Here is a 9,929-nt window from a genome sequence, read left to right on the forward strand (position 1 = left end):
GCCTGAAAAACAAAGATTTTAAATAATTCACACCACTCTCCGTTTATCATAGTAAAGATAAAAGTCGTCGCTGTTAGCTGTTGTGCATGTCAACACTCATAAAAATTTGCATATATATCTCACCACATACATTTCGTTTTGTTGTGATAGTGTCGTGAAATGTGGTATGTTAGTACAAGGCTGGCGGACAATTGCACCATGGCTGGTTTAGGTGTTCATTACAGTTATAAAAAAAAAAGGAAAGGTACCTAAGGACTGGCAGAGAACATGTGTAACTGATTTCTATTGGGGGAAAAAGTGGCAAGAGAAAGTGTAGGAATTATGGGAGCAAGAGAGAGGGAGAGAGAGAGAGAAGGCAGGAATTAAAGAGTTATATGTCTATTGATTACACTGAATAAAGTGTATGACAGAAGTGTTTCGAAGAGTTATGTTAAAGACAGGAAGTAGGAGTGCAGGGGAAACAAGGTAATTTAGAAAGCGAAAAAAATGTGTGGAACAAGTGTAAACGTTCAAATATATAAATGAGCAATACTTAGAAAAGGGAAATGGAACTGTTTATTTCATTTATATATTTGAAAAGGGTATATGCTAAGCTGGTAAGGAAATTATGTGAATCGTGTTGCATATGTATGAAAGCTATGATTATTTTTGTAAGAAAAGTAAAGCTCAGATTAGAATATGTAGCAGGAGGAGAATTTTACAGTACAAGTGAGCCTTAAACAGAGATGTGTGATGGCACTGTGACTTTTATTGTATTTAAAAATGGGGTTGTAAAATAAGTGAATGTTAACGCTGGGAAGAGGTACGAGCTTAACAGATAATGAACTGATATAAATGAGAAGTAAAGTTGCAAAAAGCTATGGAGGGTGTGTAAAAGACGGAAACTTAAAGTGAACATAGAAGAAAGTAAGGCGATGAGAATATGAAGTCTCAACAATGAAAGATTGTTCAAGCTTCATACAGAAAAAGTTAATGCATTCAGATATCTGGGAATGTATGTGTCGGCAGATGGGTCGGTGAAAGATGAGTTGAGTCACAGACCTGCTAATGGAAAAAGTAAGTTTGAATTCCGAGTAGTCTATAAAAAGAGAGAAATTTATCAATGAATGTAAGAAGGAGAATGTATAAGAGTATAGTTGTGCCACCACTCTGGTATGGGTTTGAAACAATGAATGTTGCAACGAATATCTGCATTTTTGCCTTTTACGACACGCATGGCTTACGGAGGAAGGATTCTTTTCCACTTTCCCATGGATATGAAAGGAAATAAATAAGAACAAGAACTATAAAGAAAAGAAAAGAAAACTCAGGTATGCATTTACATACGTGTGCATGCATGTGTAGTGTGACCTAAGTGTAAGTAAAAGTAGCAAGATGGGTGTCCCGTGGCCTGGTAGACAACGCTCTCGCCTCACACACTGAGTGTTCGTAGTTCGATTCCGGGCCTGGTGAAAACACTGGACGTGTTTCCTTACACCTGCTGTCCCCGTTCGCCTAGCAAGCAAGTAGATACCTGGGTATTAGTTGACTGGTGTGGGTCGTATCCTGGGGGACAAAATTAAAAGACCCCAGTGTAAATGACAGAGACAGTCCTCGATGACACACTGACTCTCTTGGGTTATCCTGGGTGGCTAACCCTCCGGGGTTAAAAATCTGAACAAAATCTTTTCTGCTACCCTGTGTGTTTATGAGACAGAAGTAAAAGACACCAGCAATCCTACCATTGTGGTGGCCCGGTGGTCTGGTGGCTAAAACTCCCGCTTCACACACGGAGGGCCCGGGTTCGATTCCCGGCGGGTGGAAATTCCGACACGTTTCCTTACACCTATTGTCCTGTTCACCTAGCAGCAAATAGGTACCTGGGTGTTAGTCGACTGGTGTGGGTCGCATCCTGGGGGACAAGATTAAGGACCCCAATGGAAATAAGTTAGACAGTCCTCGATGACGCACTGACTTTCTTGGGTTATCCTGGGTGGCTAACCCTCCGGGGTTAAAAATCCGAACGAAATCTTATCTTATCTTAACAATTACAGGAGGTTTCCGTTTCACACTCATTTGGCAAGACGGTAGTACCTCCTTTGGTGGCTGCCGTCTACCAACCTACTACCTGTAAGAGGTATAATTATAAGAACAAATTAGTGATTGATGAGATGTTTTGCACCAAAAGCGGGTATAAATCTAGGGTGAATGGATGGAGATTTAGGAGGCGTAGCAGGCATGGGCGAGCGTGTTAGATAGGAGTAAGAGGAGACAACGGGACCTTTGGGCCTTGACATGCTGTTGGTAAAGGTAATATCTAAGAGTCAGGCAAACAAGTTAGTGCGACTCGAGTTCTGAGGGATGATTTACAGTTTCTGAACTCGGTCAAGTCATTTAAATTGTGACACAAAAGTAATTTTCTGGAAAAAGGATACTTACTTTAGTTAGCCATCAGTTTTGCTTCATTTTCTTATATCTGATGGTAAAAATGTTTTCTTTTATTACTGAATGTGTGTATAACTATTTAAAATTATCTAATTTTTTTTTCCGTTCACTTATTTATTTATTTATTTAGTAATTTGAGCATACATACAGAGGTACAAAAAAATACAGGTAAGAGCAGCATGCCAAAGCCACTTATATGCATAGCATTACGGGCTGGCTTAAAATTAACTTAAGATTAACTAAGCAATGATGAAATCAGTGATAAGACATTATTGTAAACAGATAACTATAAAGCACAAATGAGTATTACAAAGACAGGTCATATGGTTGCATGCATTGCTGTACATTCAGTCGAATGGAGTATTCTGTTAGATTGGGTTTTAGGTTTAACATTTATGTGATATAATTGCGAGAAACATTTAAGATAAACAATTTATAAGGTTCAGTTCAGTTATTCAGTATTTATTTGGTTTTGGGTGAGTAAGTGATCTTTGAGAAGAGACTTGAATTTATAAACAGGTAGTGTTTCTTTTATATTTACAGGTAATGAATTCCAGATTTTAGGGCCTTTTATGTGCATTGAGTTTTTGCATAGCGTGAGATGGACACGAGGAACATCAAAGAGTGATCTGTGCCTTGTGTTATGGTCATGTGTTCTGTTGAGGTTGGCAAGGAGATGTTTGAGGGGAGGGTTAATATCAGAGTTAAGTGTTCTATGTATGTAATAGGTGCAATAATAAGTATGGATGTTTTGTATGGTGAGTAGGTTAAGTGTTTTGAATATTGGTGGAGTGTGCTGCTGCCTGTAGTGAGAATTTGTTATTCTAACTGCAGCCTTTTGTTGGGTAATTAGTGGTCTGAGATGGTTAATTGTTGTTGAGCCCCATGCACAAATTCCATAGGTGAGATAGGGGTAAATAAAAAAGTGATATAGGGCCAGGAGGGCTGACTGTGAAGCATAGTACCGTATCTTCGATAGTATGCCTACAGTCTTGGAAATTTTCTTAGAAATTTGTTGTATATGTGTACGAAATTTGAGTCTATTATCAAGGTGGATTCCTAAGAATTTTCCCTCTGTTAGCTTCGTGATAGGTGATCCGTTTATCATTATGTTAAGAGGGACATCTGTAGCTCTGTTACCAAACTGAATGAAGTAGGTTTTGTCAATGTTTAGTGTAAGTTTGTTAGTCCTCATAGAGGTAGATATTTTCTGTAATTCGGTATTTACAGTATTGGCTAGCGTGACTGGGCTCGGGTGAGAGAAGACGTATGTAGTGTCATCTGCAAATAGTGTGGGTTTGAGTAATTGCGAAGCATTTGGTAGGTCATTTATGTATAGGAGAAAGAGAAGAGGGCCAAGGACACTTCCCTGTGGGACACCAACTGTAATTGGTTGTGCAGAAGAGCTTGCCCCATTTGCGTACACATATTGGCTTCTGTTGCTGAGGTATGACTTGAGGTAGTTGAGGGAGTGCCCTCTTATACCATAGTGTGACAATTTTACGTGGAGCAAGTCATGGTCAACTGTATCAAAAGCTTTACGTAAGTCAATGAAGATCCCCAGTGGGACTTCTTTTTTCTCTATTGCAGTGTATATATGTTCTAGCATGTGTATAATAGCATCATTAGTATTTTTATTAGGCCTGAATCCAAATTGGCAGGGGTTGAGTATGTTTTGGGAGATGAGGTAGGAGTAGATTCGTTTATGAATTAATTTTTCGAAGATTTTTGAGAGAGGGTGTAAATTGGATATTGGCCTATAGTTATTCAACTCTGTTTGGTCTCCTCCTTTATGGATCGGGGTGACCCTTGCTATTTTGAGAACTGAAGGGAAGGTGGAGGATTCAATGGATTTGTTAAAGAGTGTTGCAATGATTGGTGATAGCACTTGTGACACTTTTTTGTATATAAAGGGTGGTAAGGTATTTAAATCTCCTGCCTTGTTTTTTAGTGCGTTGATAATAAGGGAGACTTCGTATGGGTTAGTCGTAGCTAGGAACAGTGTGTTCGGGTAGTTGCCAGTGAGGTAGTCATTTGGTGGGGTATCTGAGCTTGGGATTTTATTGGCAAGGTTTTGTCCTATAGCGGAGAAGAAATCATTGAGTCTGTTTGCTGTTTCTGTTGGTGGGAGTTGGGGTTCATCTGATTTTGCTAATTTTATTTCGGTATTTCGTGATATCTTTTTTGTTCCCAGAATTTCTGATAGGGTTTTCCAGGTCTTTTTTATATCACCTCGTAAGTTGGATAATCTGTTCTCATAATACAATTTTTTTGCCCTTCTTATCAGGCTGGTTAGGATTGACGAGTAACGTTTTGTTTGGTCTCTGGTTATGTGACCCATTCTGTACTGTTTTTCATATCGGTGTTTTGTAAATAATACAAGTTCTATTCAGGAAATCGACAAATATTTTTAAGAGATTACTATAAATTTATACAATGGTTCTAAGGACCTATGCTTTTTAAGCATGCAATACTGGTACATTATGCATACCATAGGATATCGACAGCAGCATACGGGCGCCTGGCAAACCTAAGAACAACATTCCGACATCTCAATAAAGAGATCGATACCATGCCTAACCCTTCTAGGGTAGGGTAGGTGCCTGAGCCGGAGCTTGTAGCTCACGAGACTGTCATTCCCATTAGCCCCCTTGGGGCGGGGATGGCAGACCAGAGAGACCTAGCTTCTCCCTACGAGAAGCTAGGTCTGGGGACAGTTGGTCCCAAAGATGAGGGGGTACTTGTGCCTCCTCCCATGGGAGACTTAGGTCTCAGACACTCCCTAGACAGGGAGCCAAAGCCGGGCCACCACTTGGAAAAGGCCCGGGCCGGGAGAATACCGGCGAATCTTTAACAACAACAACAATCAATAAGGATTCATTCATGACCCTATACACTGTGTACGTTAAGCCCATATTGGAGTATGCAGCGCCAATTTGGAACCCTCACTTAGCCAAGTATCTAAGGAAACTAGAGAAAGTGCACAGGTTTGCAACAAGAATAGCCCCGGAGCTAAGGGGTATGTCCTACGAGGAGAGGTTAAAAGAAATCGACTTGACGACATTGGAAGACAGGAGAGATAGGAGGGATATGAGGAATCGACAAGGTGGACAGAGACAGGATGTTCCAGAGATGGGACACAGCAACAAAGAGTCACAGTTGGAAGTTGAAGCTTCAGATGAACCACAGGGATGTTAGGAAGTATTTCTTCAGTCACAGAGTTGTCAGAAAGTGGAATAGGCTGGGTAGTGATGTAGTGGAGGAAAGATTCATACACAGCTTTAAAACGAGGTATGATAAAGCTCATGGAGCGGGAAGAGTGACCGAGTAGCGGCCAGTGAAGAGGAGCTGTGACTCGACCCCTGCAACCACAACTAGGCGAGTACAGGATATCTACACCGTGACGTACATGTTTGTTTATTTATATATGCTGAGAGTATGCTTGACTGGTGGTGAAAATTAATAACTCTTGTGTAGTCTATACGTAAGGTTCATAAAAGGAGCAAAGGCAAGGTATTACTGCTTAAAAATCGAGGAATACAAGTATAACCTCAGGAAGCTCTGGCAACAACTAAAAAGCCTGGGGTATAGCTATAAACCTGTTGATAGATCTAACATAGTTCTAAATGTTGATAACGAGGTGTACCATGAAACAACTAAAGTGGCAAATAATTTTAATTCATGACCCACGAAATCGTAATGACACGATTGCAAACAAACCATACCAGTCATGTTAACGGCTTTGAGGGGACTTGAGCTAGAGTTCGTCACGACCACGCTAGCTGGAGATTCGTCTGTAAAAACTTGCATTCGTGGTCACAGTGGTGCCTATGCTAACCTTCTTATGGTGTAGAAATATACCTAGTTGGACGACTCTTGTTGTGGCTAGCTGGTCCAGTGGCTAACGCGACGGTCTGGAGTTTTGAGACTCTCTGATCGCGGGTTCTATCCCCGCCCGTGGTATGGTTAATTTTAATTCATACTACACAACTGCTGCATCAACACTAGCAAGTAAACTGCCGGCTGCATCGAATATCTTTAATACAGACTTCAATAAGTTTAAAACATACTATACTAATAAAGGTGTCACTCCAAACAGTTGACAACTAGTAGATGTATTTTATGATTTTGTCCGAAATGAACTAAGGAGGTTAAACCCAGCTAAAACCACCGGTCCAGATAACATCTTGGCAAAGTTCCTAAAAAATGGTGCCTTTGAATTGCCAATCCCCATTGCTCACATAATATATTTGTATATCACCACCAGTAATGTTCCGGAGGGGTTCAAGGAAGCCAGAGTTCGGTACTCATATCTTCAAGAAAAATAGTAGGTCTGACGTCAGCAACTATAGGCCTGTTAGTATAATCAGTGAGATGTCCAAAATTCTTGAGAAGGCGGTGTACTGTTACGTATCTAAATGACACAAACACTCTCCATAGTTACCAATCAGGTTTCAGAAGATCTTACTTGACCGATATCTCCCTAATTAATTTGATGGACTACCTGAGAACTCAAACGTCGCTAGGGAATCTCATGGGTATGGTGACCCTAGATTTGCAAAAGACCTTCAATATACGGTCAACCATAATATATTATGTAAGAAACCACAAGCTATCGGCATAGGTTCTGCAGAATGGTTTAAGTCCTACCTGAGCAACAAGAAACAAACTATCAAGATCAACAACACAGAATCAGAACCCCTGCCGATGGAATGTGGGGTTCCCTAAGGTAGCATTCTGGGTTCCTTACTGTTCCTATGTTATGTGAATGACATGCCCATTAGTGTCAAGTTTAAGCTTGTGTTGTATAAAAACGACAGTGTTTTGTTAATGTCAGGTAAAAACCCACAAGATATAGCTAAATGTAGTGTCACTAGAACTAGAGTCGTGCAGCAAATGGTCAGTAGACAACAAATTAACGTTATACCTCGGGAAAAAGGAAGCCATACTTTTGGCACGAAAAATAAACTGAAAATGGTAAATAATTTTAATGTCGTGTAATAGAGAACCCGTCACTTCAGTTTCCTCAGTGACATATCTGGGAGTCCCCTCTGACCCAAGTGTTCCAGACTTAAAGTTCCTTTACAGACAGGCAGTGTCTAAATACTGAGGCTCGCAGGACCCTATGTCTAGCTCTTATACAATGTCATCTAGATTGCTCTTGCTCTTCATGGTATTCTGCCTTAACAAAAAAAATAACCTGAGAGATAGACTACAAATCACCCAGAACAAAATAGTGAGATTCATCTTGGACCAGGGTCAAAGAGAGCATATAGGTCAGAATGAATTACAACAGCTGTATATGCTGAATGTTGAAGACAGAGTAAACCTGAAGTTAAATCACGTTTATAAAATTGTTTAGACAGTGTCCAGAATATCTTGCTGCCAAATTTGCCAAGGCTGGGAACTAAAACAAGTATACCACTAGGGAGAGGGAGCACAACTTTGTAGTACAGTACCCACAGTCGGTGGTCAGGCCTCAAACACATTTTACTGTACAACAATACAGGAGTGGAACGGAATGCCTGAATATGTCAAAGCCTGTCATAGCATCAGCCAGTTCAGGAAGAAGGCTCAAAGGCACTTAACGAATAAAGTTACAGAAAGGGAGGAGAATGATTTACTGTATAACTAACATACATTTACCTATTACTGTAACATTCAAGTACCTATTACTGTAACATTCAAGTACCTATTACTGTGATCTGATCGTCTCTTTGATGTTAATGTAAATAACTCATTTTACCATATTCCTAATATATCTCTTTGATTACAACTGTTTTTCACGTAACTGAGTTACTTAGCAATTTTCAACTTAAAATTCAAATAATAAGATATTACAAGGACCTCAATGGAAGTAAGTCACTTTGTCTGGGTTATCCTAGGTAACCTACACATATGCTGCTATGCATGACAATTTATGTAACTGTATTTACATGTACCTGTACCTGAGTGAACTTACCGAGTCCCTATTAACCAACCAACCACGTTTCTCACAATAAGAAGTGTATTTCTCATTGTAAATATGCTGAGATTACACACACACACACACACACACACACACACACACACACACAGGGAGAGTGACCTAGTAGCGACCAGTGAAGAGGGAGGGCCAGGAGCTAGGACTCCACCCCAGCAACCTCAACTAGGTGAGCGTACACATACACAAACACACACACACACACACACACACACACACACACACACACACACACACACACACACACACACACATATATATATATATATATATATATATATATATATATATATATATATATATATATATATATATATATATATATATATATATATGTCGTGTCTAATAGGTAAAATTAGTCGATTAGCAAGAACTCGTTTAAAATTTAGTCCTTTCTAAAATTTTCTTTTATACGCTTTAAGATATATTTTTTCATTAATATTAATGTAAAAATTTATAATTTTGCACCAAAAGAATCTTAGAAAACTTACCTAACCTTATTATAACAAGCGCAATTTATTTTAGCCTAATTCAACTAAATATATTTTAGATACGTTTACAGTAATGTAATAATAATAAATAAACACAATGAAATCAATTTTTTCCTTAGGTTCAGAATGATTTTTGCGAAATTATTGCATACACAAATTTTCGCTTGCCTTATTCGGCAAGAAGAGCGTTGCTATTTTAGCCAAAATCGCAAGTTTTTACCTATTCGGCACGACACACACCCACACATACATATTATTGTAACCACAAATGAGTGGTATTGAATAAATAACAACATTGTAACTAGCCGAGGACTCGAACCCATGTCGTTTTGGCCCGCCTCATGGTGAGCGAAAATCACATGAGGCGGGCCAAAACGACATGGGTTCGAATCCTTGGCTAGTCGCAGTGTAGTTATTGACACACACACACACACACACACACACATATATATATATATATATATATATATATATATATATATATATATATATATATATATATATATATATATATATATATATATAAGTGTGTGCTGAGTTTAATCATAGGTCAAGTACTCTTTGCTGGTGATGACCAAGTTACATTCGATCTATAAACCTTTGTGTAGCTGATAGGCTTTAAATACAATTAACCGACAATGTCTCAGTGTATTATGCTTAAAGTTTACTTTAAACACTATTTAAGGTATTAAAGCATCCATAACTGGTAGTGTGTATGCATCTTTAATGACCCTCGTGTAGTTGATAGCGTTTAACCTGTGAGATGTATCTCGGTCACTGAGCGATCAGAGAAAGGCATTTCCGCATCCGATGAACCCAGCACCTTTTACTTCCATGTAACTAAAGTGAGCAAAAAAGAGTGAAGCATAAATTTTTAATGCAGTTAAATATCTAAACATCTAAGCATGATAATCCAGAGTGTATAAGGTTTGAAGCCTATCGGATGAAGCAATGTCGAGTTATTGAACAGAAACCAATTTGTTTACACAACTCAAAATCATTGTAGAGATTTCTTATAGACAAAGTCACCA

This window comes from Cherax quadricarinatus, chromosome 29 (genome assembly GCF_038502225.1).
Source record: "Cherax quadricarinatus isolate ZL_2023a chromosome 29, ASM3850222v1, whole genome shotgun sequence".
Classification (NCBI taxonomy): domain Eukaryota; kingdom Metazoa; phylum Arthropoda; class Malacostraca; order Decapoda; family Parastacidae; genus Cherax; species Cherax quadricarinatus.